Source organism: Diorhabda sublineata, chromosome 6, assembly GCF_026230105.1.
Source record: "Diorhabda sublineata isolate icDioSubl1.1 chromosome 6, icDioSubl1.1, whole genome shotgun sequence".
NCBI lineage: Eukaryota > Metazoa > Arthropoda > Insecta > Coleoptera > Chrysomelidae > Diorhabda > Diorhabda sublineata.
In genome coordinates this window covers 8,104,067-8,116,553 of record NC_079479.1, presented here as the reverse complement: position 1 = coordinate 8,116,553, position 12,487 = coordinate 8,104,067, and the positions used below count along the sequence as shown (strand labels likewise).

General features: G+C 30.1%; 1 protein-coding gene and 1 long non-coding RNA gene across 4 annotated transcripts in view; both read right to left on the bottom strand.

Moving 5' to 3' along the window:
- LOC130445037 (matrix metalloproteinase-2-like) overlaps positions 1-12,487 on the bottom strand; it is a 254,033-nt gene that overhangs the window by 157,857 nt on the left and 83,689 nt on the right. The window lies entirely within an intron of this gene.
- Positions 2,791-12,487, bottom strand: part of LOC130445038 (uncharacterized) — a 73,899-nt gene continuing 64,202 nt past the window's right edge. Inside the window, exon 2 of the long non-coding RNA XR_008910016.1 lies at positions 2,791-5,871. This is a non-coding gene — a long non-coding RNA (uncharacterized LOC130445038). The remainder of the gene's footprint in view (positions 5,872-12,487) is intronic.

Sequence of the window (12,487 nt, the reverse complement as noted above, 5' to 3'; positions counted from 1 at the left end):
GTACATGGGCGTTTTCTTATAAATAACATTTTTTTTTTACTTTTTCCAGACATATTTTCCTTTAAATAAGCATGGGTAAGCATGGAACTGTTTAGAAGCCCCTCTTTTCTCTTAGGACTCATTGATATTGGCGCAACACCTGTCCACGTAGGACAAAACACTTTAGAACATTTTGGTAAATCAAGCGTTCCACTGTTTTGAGAGTTCGGTTAGGGTATAAATTATTATTACATATTTCTTGTTTCTTCACTATATCCTATAATCATTAGAATACCAGTAATTTCCTTCCGAAATAAATGGAAAAATGTAAATTTGGATAAACAAAAATGATATTTCTGACATAAATGTGAATACCACGATATACCCTCATCACAATAGGTATATTTATAAACTTAAGTTCAAAAAAACCATGAAAACCGTCAATAAGACAATTGAGGCGTTTCATACTTTTTATTGTGGAAAACCTATTCAATAAGATAAATTCGCATCATACTTAAATATGAGGAAAGGCAGTGTTGGTGTGCAACTAATAATAATTCAAGCATCTTAATTACTATAAGTTACAATGTCGGCATCAAAAAGAAGATCTTCGACTTCATAAATTGCTTTTAATTGTAATTAACAACGTATTAACTAACGTCAGCTGATGGAATATACGATGTAATTAATAATATATCTGATTAAAAAATTTTGAATTTTAGTTTGGAGTCAAAAACTACCAGACATAGTAGAGTAAAAAATGCTCACAATTAGTTTTCTTTCCACCACACCTCATGTATAGTAGTTTTTATCATTGAATTCATTCTAAAATACGTTCAAAGCTCATGAAACCTATTGCTACAACTCAGCTAAAGCTTTTATTAATACTGACAATAGATTCATCAATTTTAATAATAACTGATACAATACTTTGAACTTATTGAGAAGGTTTTCTTAATCTTCGGAAACAGCTCCCAGAAAATTTATGAATGCGTTCACTAACGGTTTCCATGGTTCGCTTCACCTCGCATATTTGTATTAAATTACAATAATTTTATCATGTTTGTCAAAAGTAGGAAAGACTTTGACGAAACAATGAACACATGCAAAAGTTTTTATTACCAAGAATAATCTTGTTGATGAATTGTTTAATATGAAGTGAATAGCTTGTCGTAGGGCTGCCTACCTAGTAGTGGTTCAACACAGTTTTCTTTATTTAAATAAATTCCTTTGTACAATATTCAAAGCACATTCCATCTAAATAGACTCTTTTTTTACCTCTTATTATTTAAAGTAAGTAAACTGCCAACTTAACACTTTTTAGAGCGCATTTTAATTAAACGATGGCGGTATGACAGAAGAATAAAAAAGTTTAACTCTTCAAACTTATTTTGGCGATAATACTCTGAAACCAGTGAAAAAACAATTTTTTCGAAAAATACGTGATGGTCTCTGCCATTACCTTTCTCCATGCAATTATTCAAAGTTTGGGAAGAGAAAGTAATCGGAGAGAGTCTGAGCAGGTAAATAAGGCAAATGAGACAATGAATCGTAACATGATTTTCTCGAGTTAATGCGGTTGTTTCTTATTAAGTTTGACATCAAAATCTGCCATCTAATAAGTAGAATATTCAAGAATTATCGTTTTCCCTTTTTCTAAATTTATCAATAATTCCAAAACAAAGTGTCAAAGTGTCTAATGTTTCGAATGTATTTTTGCTTCTGCAGTATAATACTACCCTAGTTTCATCAACTCTGATATATCGATAGAAGATATCCAAACGTTCGTTTCAATTCTTAATGCTAGCGAGCTTTTGATCAGCATCAAGCAATCACAGCATCCACCTATCAGATAAGTATTTGTTATGTAACCTTTCGTCTAAAATATTGCGCATCAGTTCAGTTGAAATATCGCAATTTCGGAAGAACTGGTACGTTTCTGCAAGAATGTGGAAATAAGTTTATAGACAATATAAGAAAAACATATCATATACGTGGATATAGTTCCATTTAAGATGCCATGGGTACTTGCGTCAAAGTCTAAATATATCAACTGTTTTTACCTTTGTTAAATGGAACATGAAACAAAATCACGTGGCTTAGTTACACTTAAAATTTACATGATAGTAGTTGTGCTTCGTGCCACAGTAACTGAAATGTAATTTCTGACAAAAGCTTGGATTGACTCCCATTTGAATCGAGCAGAGTCTCTAGTTAAATGTATGATTTAAATAAAACAAAGTCCTTCTTTTGTTCTGTTTTATCTATTCAGGAGCAAAATTTTAATAGAATTGCTGAAGGAGCTTCTTCTAAAACCAAGAACAATTTACAGATAAATATGGAAGCATCTTCACCAAGAGCTTGGAATTAGTGTGATTAAATCCTAATCTTTATGAAGTAAAATAATATACAAGCTCTTTTTATTCACTTACAGCCTTTTCGGATATACATTTTTACACCTACAAATTGTTTTTTTACTCTTCTATGGAATTTTAATATTTACGTCACTATTCTTCACTTCATTAGCTATATCAACGAACTGTATTCGATGATTGCTAAATAGGATTCAAATTTTAAATAACCATTTCTAAAGACTAATTATAATAAATCAATTCATATGACTACTTTTGAAAGCAGAAAACTGTCATGAATAATTCTATGGCATGAGGTATTCTTCGGTTTCATTAATTCTTTTTCCACAAAAATTAATGTTGAGTCGAGACTCGAAAGTTCGTTGATAAAAATTTATTTTTTCACTGAAAAAATAAATTTTTCCATGTTTTTTTACATAAATAAAAGTGAATCAACAAATTGTATAGCAGTAATATATTTTATTTTTCAACGAATTTTTAACATTACAAAGTATTATGCGAAATATCAAGATTTTGTCAGCGTCATTTGAACAATTCGATTCCTTTTCATCTATAAGCAGGTTTTCTTATAAAAACTAAGAAAGCCTTGATATGAAGATGTGATATGAACGGGATAAATATATTGTAACGAAACTGGTTTCAAAACTCCTACACAGTAACAGGTATCACCACCACATAGATGATGTTGCATATCTAAAATATAATTAACTAGAAGGCAACTGATGCAGAAATCGCTGATACAGAATAAACTTCCTGTTTTATAGCTATTTGAATAATCATATAATTATTATACTTCAGCAGCTTGTCACGGTTAAAATTTTCAGTTGCAGTATGAATACAATTGTTCTAATGAGTTGACTAAAATTAAAAATGTTAAGTGAGATAGTTTCTTTTTATATTTTTAGTGTTGGCAACACTGACTGTCCCTGATTTATGTATTAAGGCTCAATTTTATAGGGGAAGTTTAATGACCGTTTACGTTTGTCGTTGCCGTTGACGTTACAAAATTGAAAATATTGAAATGTATAAGAACAATCATAGTTGCCGTTTGCCAATCGGTTTGCCGTTGGTGATTCTCAACATAATTATATATTTTCCCGTCGTTCGTAACAATAGAAAAGAACCAATAACATCCCTTCGTGTTTGTCACCTTTGTCCCAATAAAAAAACCTCTTCGTTATTTTCCTTGATATCCATAAATACTGGATTACAAACAAACAACAACAACACAAAAATATCATGAAAACAAAAAGCAGTACACACGTCAAAAAGAATAACAAAATTTTTAGGTTAGCGGCAAGAACCCTTAATTTTATGAATATGGTGTAGACTTTGCTACAAACGTCACCCGCGAACGGCAATCGAAAACGGAAATTCAAGTTTATGAATCGGCCTCATCCGTCACATTAAACCTCAGATACCATTTTTTTCGCCTTTTATAGACGGCGATTACCTACACCGACGGTTTAAACGTTACCGGCAGACAGGTAACGCGGTAGGAGGATCCGAACCTAATTTTTTCAAATTGTTCACATTTTTACTATATTATAAAGGGATTTGACAATTGCAAAGTTGCACTTGATGATTTTGATTATTATCAATAATGTCGGCGCGCCGAGAAAACAAAAAGTTATTCGTCCTATAGCAATTCTTAAATTGTCCCACTTATGTTTTGCATTTATTTTGCTTCTTTCGAGAACATTTCTATTGACAATTAGCAGTAAAATGTCTATTTAATTGTGACTTTTAAAATAGAGGCTTAAAAATAGGCTCTAGTAATACCTAGACAGATTAGCCTTTGAATATTTGTTTGTTGAGCAGTTGTTGTCCAGTTTTCGAACACCAAACAAGTGCTGCGTATGTGATCATGTATTCACATATTCATACGTACAATGGCGATTTATGCATCGATGATTTGGTTTGATACATTTGTATGGTGAAATAAGGAGACTATATATCTTGTTTGGCCTAGTATTTGATGTTTTGTTTATTATATGAATATTTATTTTATTCCATTAGTTTATATGGTAGCTACGAAATTATTTCTCTCCATTTGAGCAACTAGTAGTATCCGTAAATAAATAGGTTGAGTTAGTATGATGTATTACTGACTATAATAAATCGACAAAGATTCTTGGAATTATTTACTCCGTCAGTTTGTACAATACAAAAAGGAACACTCCATTCTTGTTATCGAGAGAAGTAATGCCACTTGAATAATTTGGAAATTTTTTGAAATTGAATTAACAAGGAATTTTTTTCTGGAAAAATTGAATTACCATGTACACCTTCAGAAATAAGGCCAGTAGCTTATGTTACTATACAAAATTTCTTGCTAGAATAATCCAAAAATAGATATAACGGTATATACAAAAACTGGTATAACAGCAAGAACTGTAAGGAATCATTTACAAAAATTATATTTTTGGTAAAATTGAAGAAACTCAACACTAAATATAAAACAATGCAACAATGCAAAACTTTTACACCAGATTAACTCAATCATTTCATAAATAAAGCTCCTAATAAGAAATTTGGAGAGATATTATTACATTCTTAAAATTACCAAACTTGTGTCATTCAAACTCGGTTTACTACTTATTCAAATTTTATAGACAATTTTATCCCCGTAATTGTATCTTAATATCAATGGTTATGGTGGTAGATAATATTCGACTTGCAGTATGAATATACATCTACGTTATCACAAATAATATACTATTTCAATATTTTTACTATAATCTTGGTACATATTACAAGCATATTTGAATACGCCCGATTATATTTTAACTTTTTAACTATAAGTGGATAAACAAGTAATTTACGATTTCGACTAAAATACTGATGATCAAGAAGGTTCTCTTCATAAGATCTGTTTTGTTCTCCTATTATTGGTCATGGAATTTATTCCCAAATTTTAAAGTGATGTGTAAGTATGTAAGAAGAAATTCGAATATTTTTTATTGCTGAAGATTGAAAGTAACAGTCATGTTACAAGGAAAGTAACAGTGCATCCGACAAAATTAAGAATAAATCTGTATTTTTGTTTAAATGAAAAAAGGTGCAATTTATGTGAAAGTGTTGGAAAAAAAATTCAATGATTTGGTTAGTTTTCAACCCTGTCACAAATTAATATACACTGTTTTATCATGTATATGAGTATTAGTTAGAAATTCTTCTAAATTATAAACTGTCAATTGTGAAATTTGATAGTTTCGCATTATCCTTGATCCCAGTGCACTGTGTATTTGAACTTCCTTCAATTGTATGGATTTTAAACATTTTCTATTGTTATGTCTTCGGCTTGTTTTCAATGAACTGTGTTTTCAAAGGAAGTTGAATACGATTAAAATTCCATTTCCTGTGAAATTTAGATACGAATACAATACAAAAGTGGTGCTCCTCCCGAATACGTCAGCTTGTCATGCTTATTTTTTCGTTCATCATAGTGGTACAGCCTCAATTTAAAATTATTCATCCATGGCTGGCAAGGTCGCAGTTCGGTAATTAGTTTCCTTAACTAAAAATAAAACATATACAAGAATCAGTTTATTTTTGTATCTGTGTGTTGTATTCTTCGGTTTTATTTAAAGACATGTTTTTTCTCTAGCTCAAATCATCTTGATGAGACGGGAACGTTAAGCTGTCATTAATTCAAACAGACAGAGGACTAAAAATGGATGATTTCAATAGAATGAAATTATTCTCTCTTCATATACAGTGGTTTTCACACTCGATCTTTATATTTTTATATCCTTTTTAGCTCATTAAATTTATGATTGAGAGCATTTCAGGAGGGCTCAATGCAGCGTGAGCAATGATACAAATAAACATGCTAGTAAAACAAAAAGGTGACAATAATTTACAGTAGTAAATATGAAAGAATTTTTTCGACACCATTTTAATAGTTAAATGAACATGAAAAATGAAACATTAGAATCGCAATCTGTAACAATTTTTAAATTATACCAATTTAAAATATTTACGATTGATCAGAATTTTGCAGGTTTGTTTACATGAAGATTCAAACGGACTTCTTAGGATGAAAATTTTTTATATAAAATAGGAAACCAGAAGTTTTTAGAACTGAAAGTACCAGAGACAAAAATTTTTTTTTCTGAATCAGTTGTATGTTGATAACAAATAAGTAATTATTGTGTTTCTATGAGTTACTTTAGGTTGTGAATAGTATGCGGATTAACAGGCAGAATCTCTGTATAAGCTCACTTCCCTGTAAAATAGCTAAAAATGGCATGCCTCTAAACCTATTCATATAACATGCTTTTTAAAACATGCTCTTCTTATTATTAACGGAAGGTCTGGTCTAAAATGCACCTTAATGAAAATGTTTAAGTGCAAGTTGTGAAAAATAAAAAAACCAAATGACCCTCATGACAGTAATTCTGATTGCAATACAATATGGTTTGAACTTTGCGAGACGAAATCGGACTTTCGAGTTTGTGGTTAACTAAAAAGAACTTTAGTCTGGTAAATTTAGATTCATAGAGGTGAAAATTTGTAAGAATATTGAGAACATCATTATAAGTGAGAGATTAAAAGGCTACGTACATCTATCTCGTAACTAGAAAAAATTTTATTCAAGGTGAAAGGTATCAAGAATGTTAAAAAATATATATTAATGATTTGTTTCCTAAGAGCAACCATTTCAGAGTTGAAACTTGTAATATCCATAACATGTGCTTTGCTACTTCTTGTCATTTTACTTGGATTTTCTTTCTAAAAAATGCTTCGAAATAATCGTTATATATCATGTAGTTTTTATTTACTGATTGCTTGTTGTTGTTTTCATTTTTTGCTATTTTATCTGCTCTTTCATTACACTCTATTCCGGTGTAGGATGGGGCTCACATGAAATTAACATTTATATTTCTGTTTCTGCAAGCGAGTAGCTTCTTAATAAGGTGGATGGAATCTTGTTTGCAGATTTTTTACCGCCAATTTTCTGCAATTCATTAATCGCTTCTAGAATTGCAAACAATTCAGCTGAATGAATAGATATTAAAGTAGGGAGTACAAAGTATTTTGACAAGTTTTCGGAAAAGAATGCGGCTCCAGTTTATGAAATAATCTATGTATACTTTAATAAAAGTTGTCGTATTTACTTTGGTTTGTTGGTGTTTCTGATTTATTGAGCTCGACAAGTTCTAAGTCTGTAGTAGGGACAGTTATTGTCCATGGAGGATAGGGCCTATTGATGATATATCATAGATATTGAGGAATTACAAATTCATACTGGATAGAAATGTGTTGATTCTATGATAGAAAGGAGAATCAAATGAGGTAGTTGAAAATTTATTTTTGAAACGGTCAGGTATGATTATAGAATATCTTGTAATCGATAATCCATAGGCGAGATGCTCAGATATTGTCTTAATAAAAATAGTGGTAACTCTCCAATCTCACCATATAAACTCTGAATGAGATTTATATGATGAGCATCCAAACAGTAGTGCTGTGTTAGGAATAACAAAAGATTTTTTTCTAGCACAGACGACTGGTTCGTAGTGAAGTTTAAATATTATGAATGATTTGTTTAGTAAACTCGAGTAATATGCATCCCAGTTTCTGATTCCTAGTGAACTGAGTAGGTTGATTCCAGGTTGGCATTATTTCTTCAATATCAGAATATGTGTTTCCCATGTTAATTTTTAATCGAGTGTCATTCCTGATGAATTTACTTCTTTCATATATTCTCACTTATCTTCATATAGTTATAAAGTTTTGAGCTGGAGTTGAGTACTTCTTGAGAAAAATATCGTTTTTGTTTTTGATATATACCCAAGTCAGGAAATTTGTTAACTTTCTACATTCTACAATGTTCACTTCTTTGTGAATTTTTGTCAGGAGCATAACTAGTATTTTTAGGGTAATAAGTACTTGGAGGTACTCAATTAAAAGTAGAAATGCGCATGTGATTATCGATTGATAGAGGCGCTCAATCGTGCATGCGCAGCTGCAGAAAACAACTAATCGAAACAAACATGTTCTGTACTCTGCATGTAATATGTCCAATGTTCTAACGTACACAAAATGATCATATTTATTTCCAGTTGCGTATGTACACACATGCTGTTAAGTAGCAAGTACAAATAAATATTCTTTTGTACTCGATTTAAGCGTGTCTATTGCTGCTATAAAAATTTATTTATAGTTTTTTTATTACATCTCCCGAGTATTTGATAAAAATGATTCAAATTCCTATACGGTGCATTGGAGTGACCGAGAAAATAAGTATAAGGCAATGTCTTCATTCCAAACAAGTCAATTTTAATAAGAATATACACGATTGATATTTCATTTAATTCATAAAATGAGAGGTTTAACGTATGTAAATGATACTGAAATTATTAACCATCAATCAAAATCCTAATTGTCATTCGTTTAACTTAATAATAAGCCTATGTCAAAAGATCTTCCAATTTTGAAAATCTTTTAAAACGATTTACACAGAAAATTTACTCACCTATAGGGATTCAATAGGATATTTGACAAATTTTTAAAAAGGGGTTTAACAGATTTATATACCTCTAATTTTTCAAGTTTCTTATTTCTCAGACTTTTTTACCTTTTGTTGCTAAATTGTCTTGATTCTAGTTCTCTTCTTATAGAAAATTCAAACAGATAAAAAATTGACATTTCTACTAATTTCCTTCTGAATAAAAATATATTAATATATTTCAAATGTCAATTTTTTATTTGAAAAGCTAATATCCAACCAGAAGAAATATAAAATGAAGTAAATTGAGTGAAAAACATATAGAAGGGTCTAATAAATTGAGAAACTGCAAAAATAGATTACAGTCGAATTACCCGTTTTAAAAATAATGTTTAATTAGAAGAGAATTAGAATCTAGACAATTTGGCAATAATTTTTTCATACTATCATTGAATTTAAAATTAAATTTTCAGCTTTTCGCTGAAATGCTCATTGCCAATAAATCGGAGCATTGATGTCAGTATAGGAACAGTTAACGACATTGTTCACTGTTTTTTTTGTTTTTCTGTTGTTTTTAAAAAATTATAAGTGGTGTATAGTTCCTCTGTTTATTACATTTTGTGCGAATCACCTCAGAAACTATTTATTCTCATGCTTACAGTAAGCAAGGTACAAACAAAGTAGTTAAAACTTGCTCGAAGATATTCAGGGATTTTATCGACCATAACTTTTACAATTTATATTGTAAACATCACTTCGATGTAAGTATGAATTAATATATTTATTTCTATCATTTCCTTTCTCATTTTACTTTTTTCCGTAGTTACACAGCTGCTAGGTTTGAGTTCAACCACACCAAGAATTCATTTAATTCAACTCCAACAAATGATAATTCAGTTGAGGGCTGCAACCATCCCGACTAGTCCTCGTGTTATCTTTAATATAAAAAATCTGAGTTGGTTTCAATTATATATATATATATATATATATATATATATATATATATATTTTTTTTCTTTTGAATACGCAGTTTATTAATTGAATTCAGAAGGTGTTACCAGTTTTTCAACCTTTTTTTATTCTTTTCAACGTCGTTCGTTAAGAAGCTGGGGGATCCAATTTAATATTTATTGTTCACCCCTTTTGAGTACTAAATATTTATATACTTTAACTGAGGTCGAATAACCTGAGGAAGAGCTCCAGCTGGGGAAGTAAAGGTTACAAATTGGCGCCCAACTGCATGTTTTTGATCACAGTACAAAATGTTTAAATTTAATGATTTCTTTCAACAAATATTATTGTTTTAAACCCATAATGACAGACAAAAAATGTTTGCTTTATGTATTTTTGAATAAAAAACCAATACAAATTTATTTTTCATCATTGTCAAGTACCCTATTGGAAGCGATATTGAAAATGTTGATTAGAATCCCCGCTAATGTGGCATATTGGCCAGTACGATAACAAAATTTAATCTTTGCTCCACATCAAGTATTTCTATGTAATTCTCATATAGTGTTTTATATTAATAGAACAAAAATAGATTTGAAAAATGCTATAGTTTATTTAACTACATGAAGATTTTTTTCATTCTTTTGACGAGCGAACAGAACAATACGATATTATCATTTAAAGTATTAATTAGATGTGAAGGTTGTACATGTAAGACAGGTATAGAAATGTGAAGGCTAGATGGAAAAATCACAACCCTACTTACGAGACTAAGGTAACTGCTAACTATCTCCAAGCTGAGCAGTTAAGAGTTCTTCAATAAAATATAAACTCAGCTTATTCATTTCAAAAATAGTAATAAAGTACGATTTTACCTATAAATATCACATAATCTATGGATTACTGAAAAAAAACTCACAAGTAATGACAGTTCTTACCCCAAACACAAAATACTATGTATTTAGCTAAACAAATATAACGTATTTAATCTTATAAGATGATGGTATTCATTTATAATTATTGATAATTCCTTTTACGAGTTCAGGAAAGATCATAGCTAATATATACTTTCATTGACTTTTCCGGTAATAAATTTAAAAAGACGACTTAGCAGCTTCTCTGACTTTTGGTGGTGTTAAATATAAGTCATTTTCTTTCTCTTCATTCATTTTTATTTGATTGTTTAACAAAATTTCACACAAAATGTCAAAACACTGAATCTACGTACAAATATAATAATGTTGACAGTTTCGAAACAAATTTATTTCATCTCAAAAGCTATTTTGATTTGTAAATTATTTCGCAAAACCTGATACCTATGTTAAAAAACAGGAATCTGGATTAGGACAATTCACTGTTCCAAATTTTTTTATGTGTAAAAAACTGAATTGGAAATATATAGATTTTCAAAATTGATTTTTGGTACCAAACAATATAATATAGCTAAATCATGAAAGCAGTGATTAATGGATACAATAATCACTGCCGTGATTACTGGTTATTATTAAGGTTCTGTAAACAGACGTATATAATGACTACATTATACAACAGTCGTGGACAAAATAATATTTTCGATCGTCTTGGCCAAAATCCCGACAAAATTAATGCTAAAATTTGGTTCAAGTAGGTGTAATAAGGCTGCTGTGGTGTAATACTTGTTTCAACAAACGTTAATTGTGTCATTTTGTCAATTTCTTTATTGAATTCTATTTGCTTTACATGCAACATACTACTAGGACTAATATGAATGCTTTTGATAAAGAAGAAGTAGAATACCGCAATAATTTAAAAATGAGAAATCAAAGCGAAAAACACTTCTTTTTCTCACAATTTGTTACTCATATATTTGCTAAATCAAACAAGGTGATTTTTACTTCATGCTGAGAAGTATTTAGAAAATTATATGAAGCTGCAAACGTTCCTAAAATGCTATTCCAAAGGGTATCGACCAAAACAAGCTATGATCTCTTTTTGGAGGACCTGAATAAATTTGTTGTCGAATAATTTTGAACAAAAAAGTAATAATAAACGAAATTTTGGAATATTTCATTAGTCTTTTGCTCATGTTGTACTAATAATGGGTTTAATCAGAGCTTGCCGCACGAATGAATTATATTCCACGGAAATTGAAGATATAGATCACAACGGGGCTCTTATATAAACTTGTAACCAAAACGAAGATGTCCAGATTGTTTCCGTTTCGCACAGTTCCCAGAGGTTACACCAATGATAATGTAAAAAATAAGTTAGAATGAGACAGAAAAATTGTGGAAGAGTAACTGTACCAGACAAAGTTTTTACAATATTACAAGTACAATTGCTATAAGAAGTACAACTTACAATATGACCTAAGAAAATCCAACATAATATATTATCATGTCTACATAAACTAATAATATATTGTGTTTCTCTTTTGATAGTTGTAGATAAAGGATGGTATCCTATTCGTGAGTAATGGCCAATTCTGATCTATTTAATAATAAATTGTTATTTATCGAAAGTAGAATGTGTACTTTGTCAATGCAAGAATCTTTTCTTGCATTAGTACAATATTGCACATTTCTTCATATTATGTACGCTTGCGGTAAATGCTATTCATATACAGCTGTAACCGTAAAAAGTTATGAATACAAAACCTGTTAATAATGTAAGAAAATCAGTATAACCGTTCATCAATTCGCATCAGATTGGTTTTTCGTCTGAAAAATGTAAATGTGGAGCAAAGAAA